Here is a 13064-nt window from a genome sequence, read left to right as displayed (position 1 = left end):
GTGGGTTCATATAGAATGTACAGTATATATGATAATGATGTCGTTCAGAGGTGGGTTCATATAGAATGTACAGTATATATGATAATGCTGTCATTCAGAGGTGGGTTCGTACAGAATGTACTGTATATATATGATAATGCTGTCATTCAGAGGTGGGTTCATATAGAATGTACAGTATATATGATAATGCTGTCATTCAGAGGTGGGTTCGTACAGAATGTACTGTATATATATGATAATGCTGTCATTCAGAGGTGGGTTCATATAGAATGTACAGTATATATAATAATGCTGTCATTCAGAGGTGGGTTCGTACAGAATGTACTGTATATATATGATAATGCTGTCGTTCAGAGGTGGGTTCGTACAGAATGTACAGTGCTCAAAAAAATAAAGGGAACACTAAAATAACACATCCTAGATCTGAATGAATGAAATATTCTGATATAGAGCAGAGGATCTAGAACCCTCTGTCCACTCTATCCTGATGTTATTACAGTGTAATTACCCTGTTATAGAGCAGAGGATCTAGAACCCTCTATCCTGATGTTATTACAGTGTAATTACCCTGATATAGAGCAGAGGAACTAGAACCCTCTGTCCACTCTATCCTGATGTTATTACAGTGTAATTACCCTGATATAGAGCAGAGGAACTAGAACCCTCTGTTCACTCTATCCTGATGTTATTACAGTGTAATTACCCTGATATAGAGCAGAGGAACTAGAACCCTCTGTCCTGATGTTATTACAGTGTAAGTACCCTGATATAGAGCAGAGGAACTAGAACCCTCTGTCCACTCTATCCTGATGTTATTACAGTGTAATTACCCTGATATAGAGCAGAGGAACTAGATCCCTCTGTCCACTCTATCCTGATGTTATTACAGTGTAATTACCCTGATATAGAGCAGAGGAACTAGAACACTATCCTGGTGTTATTACAGTGTAATTACCCTGATATAGAGCAGAGGAACTAGAACCCTGTCCACTCTATCCTGATGTTATTACAGTGTAATTACCCTGATATAGAGCAGAGGAACTAGAACACTATCCTGGTGTTATTACAGTGTAATTACCCTGATATAGAGCAGAGGAACTAGAACCCTGTCCACTCTGTCCTGATGTTATTAGTGTAATTACCCTGATATAGAGCAGAGGAACTAGAACACTATCCTGATGTTATTACAGTGTAATTACCCTGATATAGAGCAGAGGAACTAGAACCCTCTGTCCTGGTGTTATTACAGTGTAATTACCCTGATATAGAGCAGAGGAACTAGAACCCTGTCTACTCTAGCCTGATGTTATTACAGTGTAATTACCCTGATATAGAGCAGAGGAACTAGAACCCTCTGTCCACTCTATCCTGGTGTTATTACAGTGTAATTACCCTGATATAGAGCAGAGGAACTAGAACCCTCTATCCTGATGTTATTACAGTGTAATTACCCTGATATAGAGCAGAGGAACTGGAACCCTCTATCCTGATGTTATTACAGTGTAATTACCCTGATATAGAGCAGAGGAACTAGAACCCTCTGTCCACTCTATCCTGGTGTTATTACAGTTTATTACCCTGATATAGAGCAGAGGAACTAGAACCCTCTATCCTGATGTTATTACAGTGTAATTACCCTGATATAGAGCAGAGGAACTAGAACCCTCTATCCTGATGTTATTACAGTGTAATTACCCTGATATAGAGCAGAGGAACTAGAACCCTCTGTCCACTCTATCCTGATGTTATTACAGTGTAATTACCCTGATATAGAGCAGAGGAACTAGAACCCTCTGTCCACTCTATCCTGATGTTATTACAGTGTAATTACCCTGATATAGAGCAGAGGAACTAGAACCCTCTGTCCTGATGTTATTACAGTGTAATTACCCTGATATAGAGCAGAGGAACTAGAACCCTCTGTCCACTCTATCCTGATGTTATTACAGTGTAATTACCCTGATATAGAGCAGAGGAACTAGAACCCTCTGGCCACTCTATCCTGATGTTATTACAGTGTAATTACCCTGATATAGAGCAGAGGAACTAGAACCCTCTGTCCACTCTATCCTGATGTTATTACAGTGTAATTACCCTGATATAGAGCAGAGGAACTAGAACCCTCTCTCCACTCTATCCTGGTGTTATTACAGTGTAATTACCCTGATATAGAGCAGAGGAACTAGAACCCTCTGTCCACTCTATCCTGATGTTATTACAGTGTAATTACCCTGATATAGAGCAGAGGAACTAGAACCCTCTGTTCACTCTATCCTGATGTTATTACAGTGTAATTACCCTGATATAGAGCAGAGGAACTAGAACCCTCTGTCCTGGTGTTATTACAGTGTAATTACCCTGATATAGAGCAGAGGAACTAGAACCCTCTCTCCACTCTATCCTGGTGTTATTACAGTGTAATTACCCTGATATAGAGCAGAGGATCTAGAACCCTCTATCCTGATGTTATTACAGTGTAATTACCCTGATATAGAGCAGAGGAACTAGAACCCTCTGTCCACTCTATCCTGATGTTATTACAGTGTAATTACCCTGATATAGAGCAGAGGAACTAGAACCCTCTGTCCTGATGTTATTACAGTGTAATTACCCTGATATAGAGCAGAGGAACTAGAACCCTGTCTACTCTAGCCTGATGTTATTACAGTGTAATTACCCTGATATAGAGCAGAGGAACTAGAACCCTCTGTCCACTCTATCCTGGTGTTATTACAGTGTAATTACCCTGATATAGAGCAGAGGAACTAGAACCCTCTGTCCACTCTATCCTGGTGTTATTACAGTGTAATTACCCTGATATAGAGCAGAGGAACTAGAACCCTCTATCCTGATGTTATTACAGTGTAATTACCCTGATATAGAGCAGAGGAACTGGAACCCTCTATCCTGATGTTATTACAGTGTAATTACCCTGATATAGAGCAGAGGAACTAGAACCCTCTGTCCACTCTATCCTGGTGTTATTACAGTGTATTACCCTGATATAGAGCAGAGGAACTAGAACCCTCTATCCTGATGTTATTACAGTGTAATTACCCTGATATAGAGCAGAGGAACTAGAACCCTCTATCCTGATGTTATTACAGTGTAATTACCCTGATATAGAGCAGAGGAACTAGAACCCTCTGTCCACTCTATCCTGATGTTATTACAGTGTAATTACCCTGATGTAGAGCAGAGGAACTAGAACCCTCTGTCCACTCTATCCTGATGTTATTACAGTGTAATTACCCTGATATAGAGCAGAGGAACTAGAACCCTCTGTCCTGATGTTATTACAGTGTAATTACCCTGATATAGAGCAGAGGAACTAGAACCCTCTGTCCACTCTATCCTGATGTTATTACAGTGTAATTACCCTGATATAGAGCAGAGGAACTAGAACCCTCTGGCCACTCTATCCTGATGTTATTACAGTGTAATTACCCTGATATAGAGCAGAGGAACTAGAACCCTCTGTCCACTCTATCCTGATGTTATTACAGTGTAATTACCCTGATATAGAGCAGAGGAACTAGAACCCTCTCTCCACTCTATCCTGGTGTTATTACAGTGTAATTACCCTGATATAGAGCAGAGGAACTAGAACCCTCTGTCCACTCTATCCTGATGTTATTACAGTGTAATTACCCTGATATAGAGCAGAGGAACTAGAACCCTCTGTTCACTCTATCCTGATGTTATTACAGTGTAGTTACCCTGATATAGAGCAGAGGAACTAGAACCCTCTGTCCTGGTGTTATTACAGTGTAATTACCCTGATATAGAGCAGAGGAACTAGAACCCTCTCTCCACTCTATCCTGGTGTTATTACAGTGTAATTACCCTGATATAGAGCAGAGGATCTAGAACCCTCTATCCTGATGTTATTACAGTGTAATTACCCTGATATAGAGCAGAGGAACTAGAACCCTCTCTCCACTCTATCCTGGTGTTATTACAGTGTAATTACCCTGATATAGAGCAGAGGATCTAGAACCTCTATCCTGATGTTATTACAGTGTAATTACCCTGATATAGAGCAGAGTAACTAGAACCCTCTGTCCACTCTATCCTGATGTTATTACAGTGTAATTACCCTGATATAGAGCAGAGGAACTAGAACCCTCTGTCCACTCTATCCTGGTGTTATTACAGTGTATTACCCTGATATAGAGCAGAGGAACTAGAACCCTCTATCCTGATGTTATTACAGTGTAATTACCCTGATATAGAGCAGAGGAACTAGAACCCTCTATCCTGGTGTTATTACAGTGTAATTACCCTGATATAGAGCAGAGGAACTAGAACCCTCTGTCCACTCTATCCTGATGTTATTACAGTGTAATTACCCTGATATAGAGCAGAGGAACTAGAACCCTCTGTCCACTCTATCCTGATGTTATTACAGTGTAATTACCCTGATATAGAGCAGAGGAACTAGAACCCTCTGTCCTGTTATTACAGTGTAATTACCCTGATATAGAGCAGAGGAACTAGAACCCTCTGTCCACTCTATCCTGATGTTATTACAGTGTAATTACCCTGATATAGAGCAGAGGAACTAGAACCCTCTGGCCACTCTATCCTGATGTTATTACAGTGTAATTACCCTGATATAGAGCAGAGGAACTAGAACCCTCTGTCCACTCTATCCTGATGTTATTACAGTGTAATTACCCTGATATAGAGCAGAGGAACTAGAACCCTCTCTCCACTCTATCCTGGTGTTATTACAGTGTAATTACCCTGATATAGAGCAGAGGAACTAGAACCCTCTGTCCACTCTATCCTGATGTTATTACAGTGTAATTACCCTGATATAGAGCAGAGGAACTAGAACCCTCTGTTCACTCTATCCTGATGTTATTACAGTGTAATTACCCTGATATAGAGCAGAGGAACTAGAACCCTCTGTCCTGGTGTTATTACAGTGTAATTACCCTGATATAGAGCAGAGGAACTAGAACCCTCTCTCCACTCTATCCTGGTGTTATTACAGTGTAATTACCCTGATATAGAGCAGAGGATCTAGAACCCTCTATCCTGATGTTATTACAGTGTAATTACCCTGATATAGAGCAGAGGAACTAGAACCCTCTATCCACTCTATCCTGGTGTTATTACAGTGTAATTACCCTGATATAGAGCAGAGGAACTAGAACCCTCTATCCACTCTAGCCTGGTGTTATTACAGTGTAATTACCCTGATATAGAGCAGAGGAACTAGAACCCTCTATCCACTCTATCCTGGTGTTATTACAGTGTAATTACCCTGATATAGAGCAGAGGAACTAGAACCCTCTATCCACTCTATCCTGGTGTTATTACAGTGTAATTACCCTGATATAGAGCAGAGGAACTAGAACCCTCTATCCTGGTGTTATTACAGTGTAATTACCCTGATATAGAGCAGAGGATCTAGAACCCTCTATCCTGGTGTTATTACAGTGTAATTACCCTGATATAGAGCAGAGGAACTAGAACCCTCTGTCCTGGTGTTATTACAGTGTAATTACCCTGATATAGAGCAGAGGAACTAGAACCCTCTATCCACTCTATCCTGGTGTTATTACAGTGTAATTACCCTGATATAGAGCAGAGGAACTAGAACCCTCTGTCCACTCTATCCTGATGTTATTACAGTGTAATTACCCTGATATAGAGCAGAGGAACTAGAACCCTCTATCCACTCTATCCTGGTGTTATTACAGTGTAATTACCCTGATATAGAGCAGAGGAACTAGAACCCTCTATCCACTCTATCCTGGTGTTATTACTGTGTAATTACCCTGATATAGAGCAGAGGAACTAGAACCCTCTCTCCACTCTATCCTGGTGTTATTACAGTGTAATTACCCTGATATAGAGCAGAGGAACTAGAACCCTCTATCCACTCTATCCTGGTGTTATTACTGTGTAATTACCCTGATATAGAGCAGAGGAACTAGAACCCTCTATCCACTCTATCCTGGTGTTATTACTGTGTAATTACCCTGATATAGAGCAGAGGAACTAGAACCCTCTCTCCACTCTATCCTGGTGTTATTACAGTGTAATTACCCTGATATAGAGCAGAGGTGAACAACTATTTTTTTCACATCCTTCTTCGTTTTCTCCTCAGTGAATCGGCCAGGTCAAGCTGTGTGATCCTGTGAAGGACCAAGAACTTCAGAGATCCTTGCTCTTTCACACAAACCAATCAAGTCTGACAGATAAGCGTTAATGGGGGGGATATGAGGAGAGATTAGAGGTAGTTAGATACTGGAGAATCAGGTTAATGGGGAGAGATGGGAGGTAGTTAGATACTGGAGAATCAGGTTAATGGGGAGAGATGGGAGGTAGTTAGATACTGGAGAATTAGGTTAATGGGGAGAGATGGGAGGTAGTTAGATATGAGGAGAGATGGGAGGTAGTTAGATACTGGAGAATCAGGTTAATGGGGAGAGATGGGAGGTAGTTAGATACTGGAGAATCAGGTTAATGGGGAGAGATGGGAGGTAGTTAGATATGAGGAGAGATGGGAGGTAGTTAGATGCTGGAGAATCAGGTTAATGGGGAGAGATGGGAGGTAGTTAGATATGAGGAGAGATGGGAGGTAGTTAGATGCTGGAGAATCAGGTTAACGCTGGGATATGAGGAGAGGTGGGAGGTAGTTAGATACTGGAGAATCAGGTTAATGGGGAGAGATGGGAGGTAGTTAGATACTGGAGAATCAGGTTAATGGGGAGAGATGGGAGGTAGTTAGATACTGGAGAATCAGGTTAATGGGGAGAGATGGGAGGTAGTTAGATACTGGAGAATTAGGTTAATGGGGAGAGATGGGAGGTAGTTAGATGCTGGAGATTAAGGTTAACGGTGGGATATGAGGAGAGATGGGAGGTAGTTAGATATGAGGAGAGATGGGAGGTAGTTAGATATGAGGAGAGATGGGAGGTAGTTAGATATGAGGAGAGATGGGAGGTAGTTAGATGATATGAAATGTGAAGATTTTAACACTGATGCCAAAGACACTTTGAAACACCTTCACGATAGAAGCTCCAGCAGATGGAAAATGTGAGATTTGACTCTGAAATAAATGAATGTTTTGTCCTGAATAGAATGTTGTCATTTATATGTCAGAGCAAAAGCTCAGCAGGAAAATACTGTATTACTAGATTGGGAATCAAAACTGTCCCCTGGGATATTTTGGCAGCACAACACCATGTCATCTGAATGTTAAATCATGATTTTTACTGTCTATTTACATTTAAGAGCTGAAATATTAGTAACATATCATGCTTGTCTCTATGGTAATATACGGTATATTATAATATTAGTAACATGCTTGTCTCTATGGTAATATACAGTATATTATAATATTATTAACACTTCATGCTTGTCTCTATGGTAATATACGGTATATTATAATATTAGTAACATGCTTGTCTCTATGGTAATATACAGTATATTATAATATTAGTAACATATCATGCTTGTCTCTATGGTAATATACAGTATATTATAATATTAGTAACATATCATGCTTGTCTCTATGGTAATATACAGTATATTATAATATTAGTAACATATCATGCTTGTCTCTATGGTAATATACAGTATATTATAATATTAGTAACATATCATGCTTGTCTCTATGGTAATATACAGTATATTATAATATTAGTAACACATCATGCTTGTCTCTATGGTAATATACAGTATATTATAATAATAGTAACATGCTTGTCTCTATGGTAATATACAGTATATTATAATATTAGTAACATATCATGCTTGTCTCTATGGTAATATACAGTATATTATAATATTAGTAACATATCATGCTTGTCTCTATGGTAATATACGGTATATTATAATATCATGCTTGTCTCTATGGTAATATACGGTATATTATAATATCATGCTTGTCTCTATGGTAATATACAGTATATTATAATATCATTCTTGTCTCTATGGTAATATACGGTATATTATAATAATAGTAACATGCTTGTCTCTATGGTAATATACAGTATATTATAATATTAGTAACATATCTTGCTTGTCTCTATGGTAATATACAGTATATTATAATATTAGTAACACTTCATGCTTGTCTCTATGGTAATATACAGTATATTATAATATCATGCTTGTCTCTATGTTAATATACAGTATATTATAATATCATTCTTGTCTCTATGGTAATATACGGTATATTATAATATTAGTAACATGCTTGTCTCTATGGTAATATACAGTATATTATAATATTAGTAACATATCATGCTTGTCTCTATGGTAATATACAGTATATTATAATATTAGTAACATATCATGCTTGTCTCTATGGTAATATACAGTATATTATATCGTTATGGAGATATATGGAGTGCAGGACTAGGACTATAGACAGTATATTATATCCATATGGAGTGCAGGACTAGGACTATAGACAGTATATTATATCTATATGGAGTGCAGGACTAGGACTATAGACAGTATATTATATCTATATGGAGTGCAGGACTAGGACTATAGACAGTATATTATAGCGTTATGGAGTGCAGGACTAGGACTATAGACAGTATATTATATCTATATGGAGTGCAGGACTAGGACTATAGACAGTATATTATATCTATATGGAGTGCAGGACTAGGACTATAGACAGTATATTATATCTATATGGAGATATATGGAGTGCAGGACTAGGACTATAGACAGTATATTATATCCATATGGAGTGCAGGACTAGGACTATAGACAGTATATTATAGCTATATGGAGTGCAGGACTAGGACTATAGACAGTATATTATATCCATATGGAGTGCAGGACTAGGACTATAGACAGTATATTATATCTATATGGAGTGCAGGACTAGGACTATAGACAGTATATTATATCTATATGGAGTGCAGGACTAGGACTATAGACAGTATATTATATCTATATGGAGTGCAGGACTAGGACTATAGACAGTATATTATATCTATATGGAGATATATGGAGTGCAGGACTAGGACTATAGACAGTATATTATATCTATATGGAGTGCAGGACTAGGACTATAGACAGTATATTATATCCATATGGAGTGCAGGACTAGGACTATAGACAGTATATTATATCTATATGGAGATATATGGAGTGCAGGACTAGGACTATAGACAGTATATTATATCCATATGGAGTGCAGGACTAGGACTATAGACAGTATATTATATCTATATGGAGTGCAGGACTAGGACTATAGACAGTATATTATATCTATATGGAGTGCAGGACTAGGACTATAGACAGTATATTATATCTATATGGAGTGCAGGACTAGGACTATAGACAGTATATTATATCCATATGGAGATATATGGAGTGCAGGACTAGGACTATAGACAGTATATTATATCTATATGGAGTGCAGGACTAGGACTATAGACAGTATATTATATCGTTATGGAGATATATGGAGTGCAGGACTAGGACTATAGACAGTATATTATATCTATATGGAGTGCAGGACTAGGACTATAGACAGTATATTATATCCATATGGAGTGCAGGACTAGGACTATAGACAGTATATTATATCTATATGGAGTGCAGGACTAGGACTATAGACAGTATATTATATCTATATGGAGTGCAGGACTAGGACTATAGACAGTATATTATATCTATATGGAGTGCAGGACTAGGACTATAGACAGTATATTATATCTATATGGAGTGCAGGACTAGGACTATAGACAGTATATTATATCTATATGGAGATATATGGAGTGCAGGACTAGGACTATAGACAGTATATTATATCTATATGGAGTGCAGGACTAGGACTATAGACAGTATATTATATCTATATGGAGTGCAGGACTAGGACTATAGACAGTATATTATATCTATATGGAGTGCAGGACTAGGACTATAGACAGTATATTATATCCATATGGAGTGCAGGACTAGGACTATAGACAGTATATTATATCTATATGGAGTGCAGGACTAGGACTATAGACAGTATATTATATCTATATGGAGTGCAGGACTAGGACTATAGACAGTATATTATATCCATATGGAGTGCAGGACTAGGACTATAGACAGTATATTATATCCATATGGAGTGCAGGACTAGGACTATAGACAGTATATTATATCCATATGGAGTGCAGGACTAGGACTATAGGCAGTGTATTATATCTATATGGAGTGCAGGACTAGGACTATAGACAGTATATTATATCCATATGGAGTGCAGGACTAGGACTATAGGCAGTGTATTATATCTATATGGAGTGCAGGACTAGGAGTATATACAAGCCAGCATCACTGTATTACAATTAATAGCTATTGAGTTAATTAATATATTTATTCCATATCATGATTATGTCTTTCACTACTGCAGAGAGAGAATTCTCCCCTTTAGAGACTCTTCTAGTATGTGCTTGGCCATTCTGAGCCTTGTGTATCGATGGTCTACCATTCTGAGCCTTGTGAATCGATGGTCTACCATTCTGAGCCTTGTGAATCGATGGTCTACCATTCTGAGCCTTGTGAATCGATGGTCTACCATTCTGAGCCTTGTGAATCGATGGTCTACCATTCTGAGCCTTGTGAATCGATGGTCTACCATTCTGAGCCTTGTGAATCGATGGTCTACCATTCTGAGCCTTGTGAATCGATGGTCTACCATTCTGAGCCTTGTGAATCGATGGTCTACCATTCTGAGCCTTGTGAATCGATGGTCTACCATTCTGAGCCTTGTGAATCGATGGTCTACCATTCTGAGCCTTGTGAATCGATGGTCTACCATTCTGAGCCTTGTGAATCGATGGTCTACCATTCTGAGCCTTGTGAATCGATGGTCTACCATTCTGAGCCTTGTGAATCGATGGTCTACCATTCTGAGCCTTGTGAATCGATGGTCTACCATTCTGAGCCTTGTGAATCGATGGTCTACCATTCTGAGCCTTGTGAATCGATGGTCTACCATTCTGAGCCTTGTGAATCGATGGTCTACCATTCTGAACCTTGTGAATCGATGGTCTACCATTCTGAGCCTTGTGAATCGATGGTCTACCATTCTGAGCCTTGTGAATCGATGGTCTACCATTCTGAGCCTTGTGAATCGATGGTCTACCATTCTGAGCCTTGTGAATCGATGGTCTACCATTCTGAGCCTTGTGAATCGATGGTCTACCATTCTGAGCCTTGTGAATCGATGGTCTACCATTCTGAGCCTTGTGAATCGATGGTCTACCATTCTGAGCCTTATGAATCGATAGTCTACCATTCTGAGCCTTATGAGTCGATGGTCTACCATTCTGAGCCTTGTGAATCGATGGTCTACCATTCTGAGCCTTGTGAATCGATGGTCTACCATTCTGAGCCTTGTGAATCGATGGTCTACCATTCTGAGCCTTGTGAATCGATGGTCTACCATTCTGAGCCTTGTGAATCGATGGTCTACCATTCTGAGCCTTGTGAATCGATGGTCTACCATTCTGAGCCTTGTGAATCGATGGTCTACCATTCTGAGCCTTGTGAATCGATGGTCTACCATTCTGAGCCTTGTGAATCGATGGTCTACCATTCTGAACCTTGTGAATCGATGGTCTACCATTCTGAGCCTTGTGAATCGATGGTCTACCATTCTGAGCCTTGTGAATCGATGGTCTACCATTCTGAGCCTTGTGAATCGATGGTCTACCATTCTGAGCCTTGTGAATCGATGGTCTACCATTCTGAGCCTTGTGAATCGATGGTCTACCATTCTGAGCCTTGTGAATCGATGGTCTACCATTCTGAGCCTTGTGAATCGATGGTCTACCATTCTGAGCCTTATGAATCGATAGTCTACCATTCTGAGCCTTATGAGTCGATGGTCTACCATTCTGAGCCTTGTGAATCGATGGTCTACCATTCTGAGCCTTGTGAATCGATGGTCTACCATTCTGAGCCTTGTGAATCGATGGTCTACCATTCTGAGCCTTGTGAATCGATGGTCTACCATTCTGAGCCTTGTGAATCGATGGTCTACCATTCTGAGCCTTGTGAATCGATGGTCTACTCGTCTGATTCCACTTCTGTATCATACGACTGCGTTCCTTATTACAGTCCACGTTCCTTCTCTAGTCGTCATGTAGTCACCCCGTCCAATATATTTATCAACAACATTAAACATTTTAAACATTCTTTTGTATATCTAAATGTCTGATGTGTTTTCGTTTTGTTACTATTTAGTCATGTCTGTTTTCTTCTGGTTTGTCCCCCCCCCCCCCCCCCAGGACAATGGACTGTTATACTGTCCCTCCACCCCCCCCCCCCAGTACAATGGACTGTTATACTGTCTCTCCATCCCCCCCCCCCCCAGTACAATGGACTGTTATACTGTCTCTCCATCCCCCCCCCCCCCAGTACAATGGACTGTTATACTGTCTCTCCATCCCCCCCAGTACAATGGACTGTTATACTGTCTCTCCATCCCCCCCCCCCCCAGTACAATGGACTGTTATACTGTCTCTCCATCCCCCCCCAGTACAATGGACTGTTATACTGTCTCTCCATCCCCCCCCCCCAGTACAATGGACTGTTATACTGTCTCTCCATCCCCCCCCAGTACAATGGACTGTTATACTGTCTCTCCACCCCCCCCCCCCCCCCAGTACAATGGACTGTTATACTGTCTCTCCATCCCCCCCAGTACAATGGACTGTTATACTGTCTCTCCATCCCCCCCCCCCCCCCCAGTACAATGGATTGTTATACTGTCTCTCCATCCCCCCCCCCAGTACAATGGACTGTTATACTGTCTCTCCATCCCCCCCAGTACAATGGACTGTTATACTGTCTCTCCATCCCCCCCAGTACAATGGACTGTTATACTGTCTCTCCATCCCCCCCCACCCCCCCCCCCCCCAGTACAATGGACTGTTATACTGTCTCTCCACCCCCCCCCCCCCCCCAGTACAATGGACTGTTATACTGTCTCTCCATCCCCCCCCCCCCCCCAGTACAATGGACTGTTATACTGTCTCTCCATCCCCCCCCCCCCCAGTACAATGGACTGTTATACT

At 40.3% G+C, this 13064-nt stretch overlaps 1 protein-coding gene across 26 annotated transcripts in view; it reads left to right on the top strand.

Moving 5' to 3' along the window:
• The window catches only part of LOC118942869 (rho guanine nucleotide exchange factor 39-like), a 104248-nt gene extending 97151 nt beyond the window's left edge, over positions 1–7097 (top strand). The window contains exons 11-14 of one of the 26 annotated variants that reach the window (XR_005038520.1): positions 6125–6297; positions 6413–6500; positions 6785–6828; positions 6937–7097. The gene's annotated coding sequence lies outside the window, so the exon portion shown is untranslated. The other 25 variants (XR_005038519.1, XR_005038518.1, XR_005038516.1 and 22 more) reach the window with 25 other exon arrangements.
• Positions 7098–13064: the final 5967 nt, after the last annotated feature.

The sequence above is a fragment of the Oncorhynchus mykiss genome, chromosome 21 (assembly GCF_013265735.2).
Source record: "Oncorhynchus mykiss isolate Arlee chromosome 21, USDA_OmykA_1.1, whole genome shotgun sequence".
In the NCBI taxonomy this organism is placed as follows: domain Eukaryota; kingdom Metazoa; phylum Chordata; class Actinopteri; order Salmoniformes; family Salmonidae; genus Oncorhynchus; species Oncorhynchus mykiss.
This window is presented reverse-complemented; position numbering and strand designations above follow the sequence as displayed.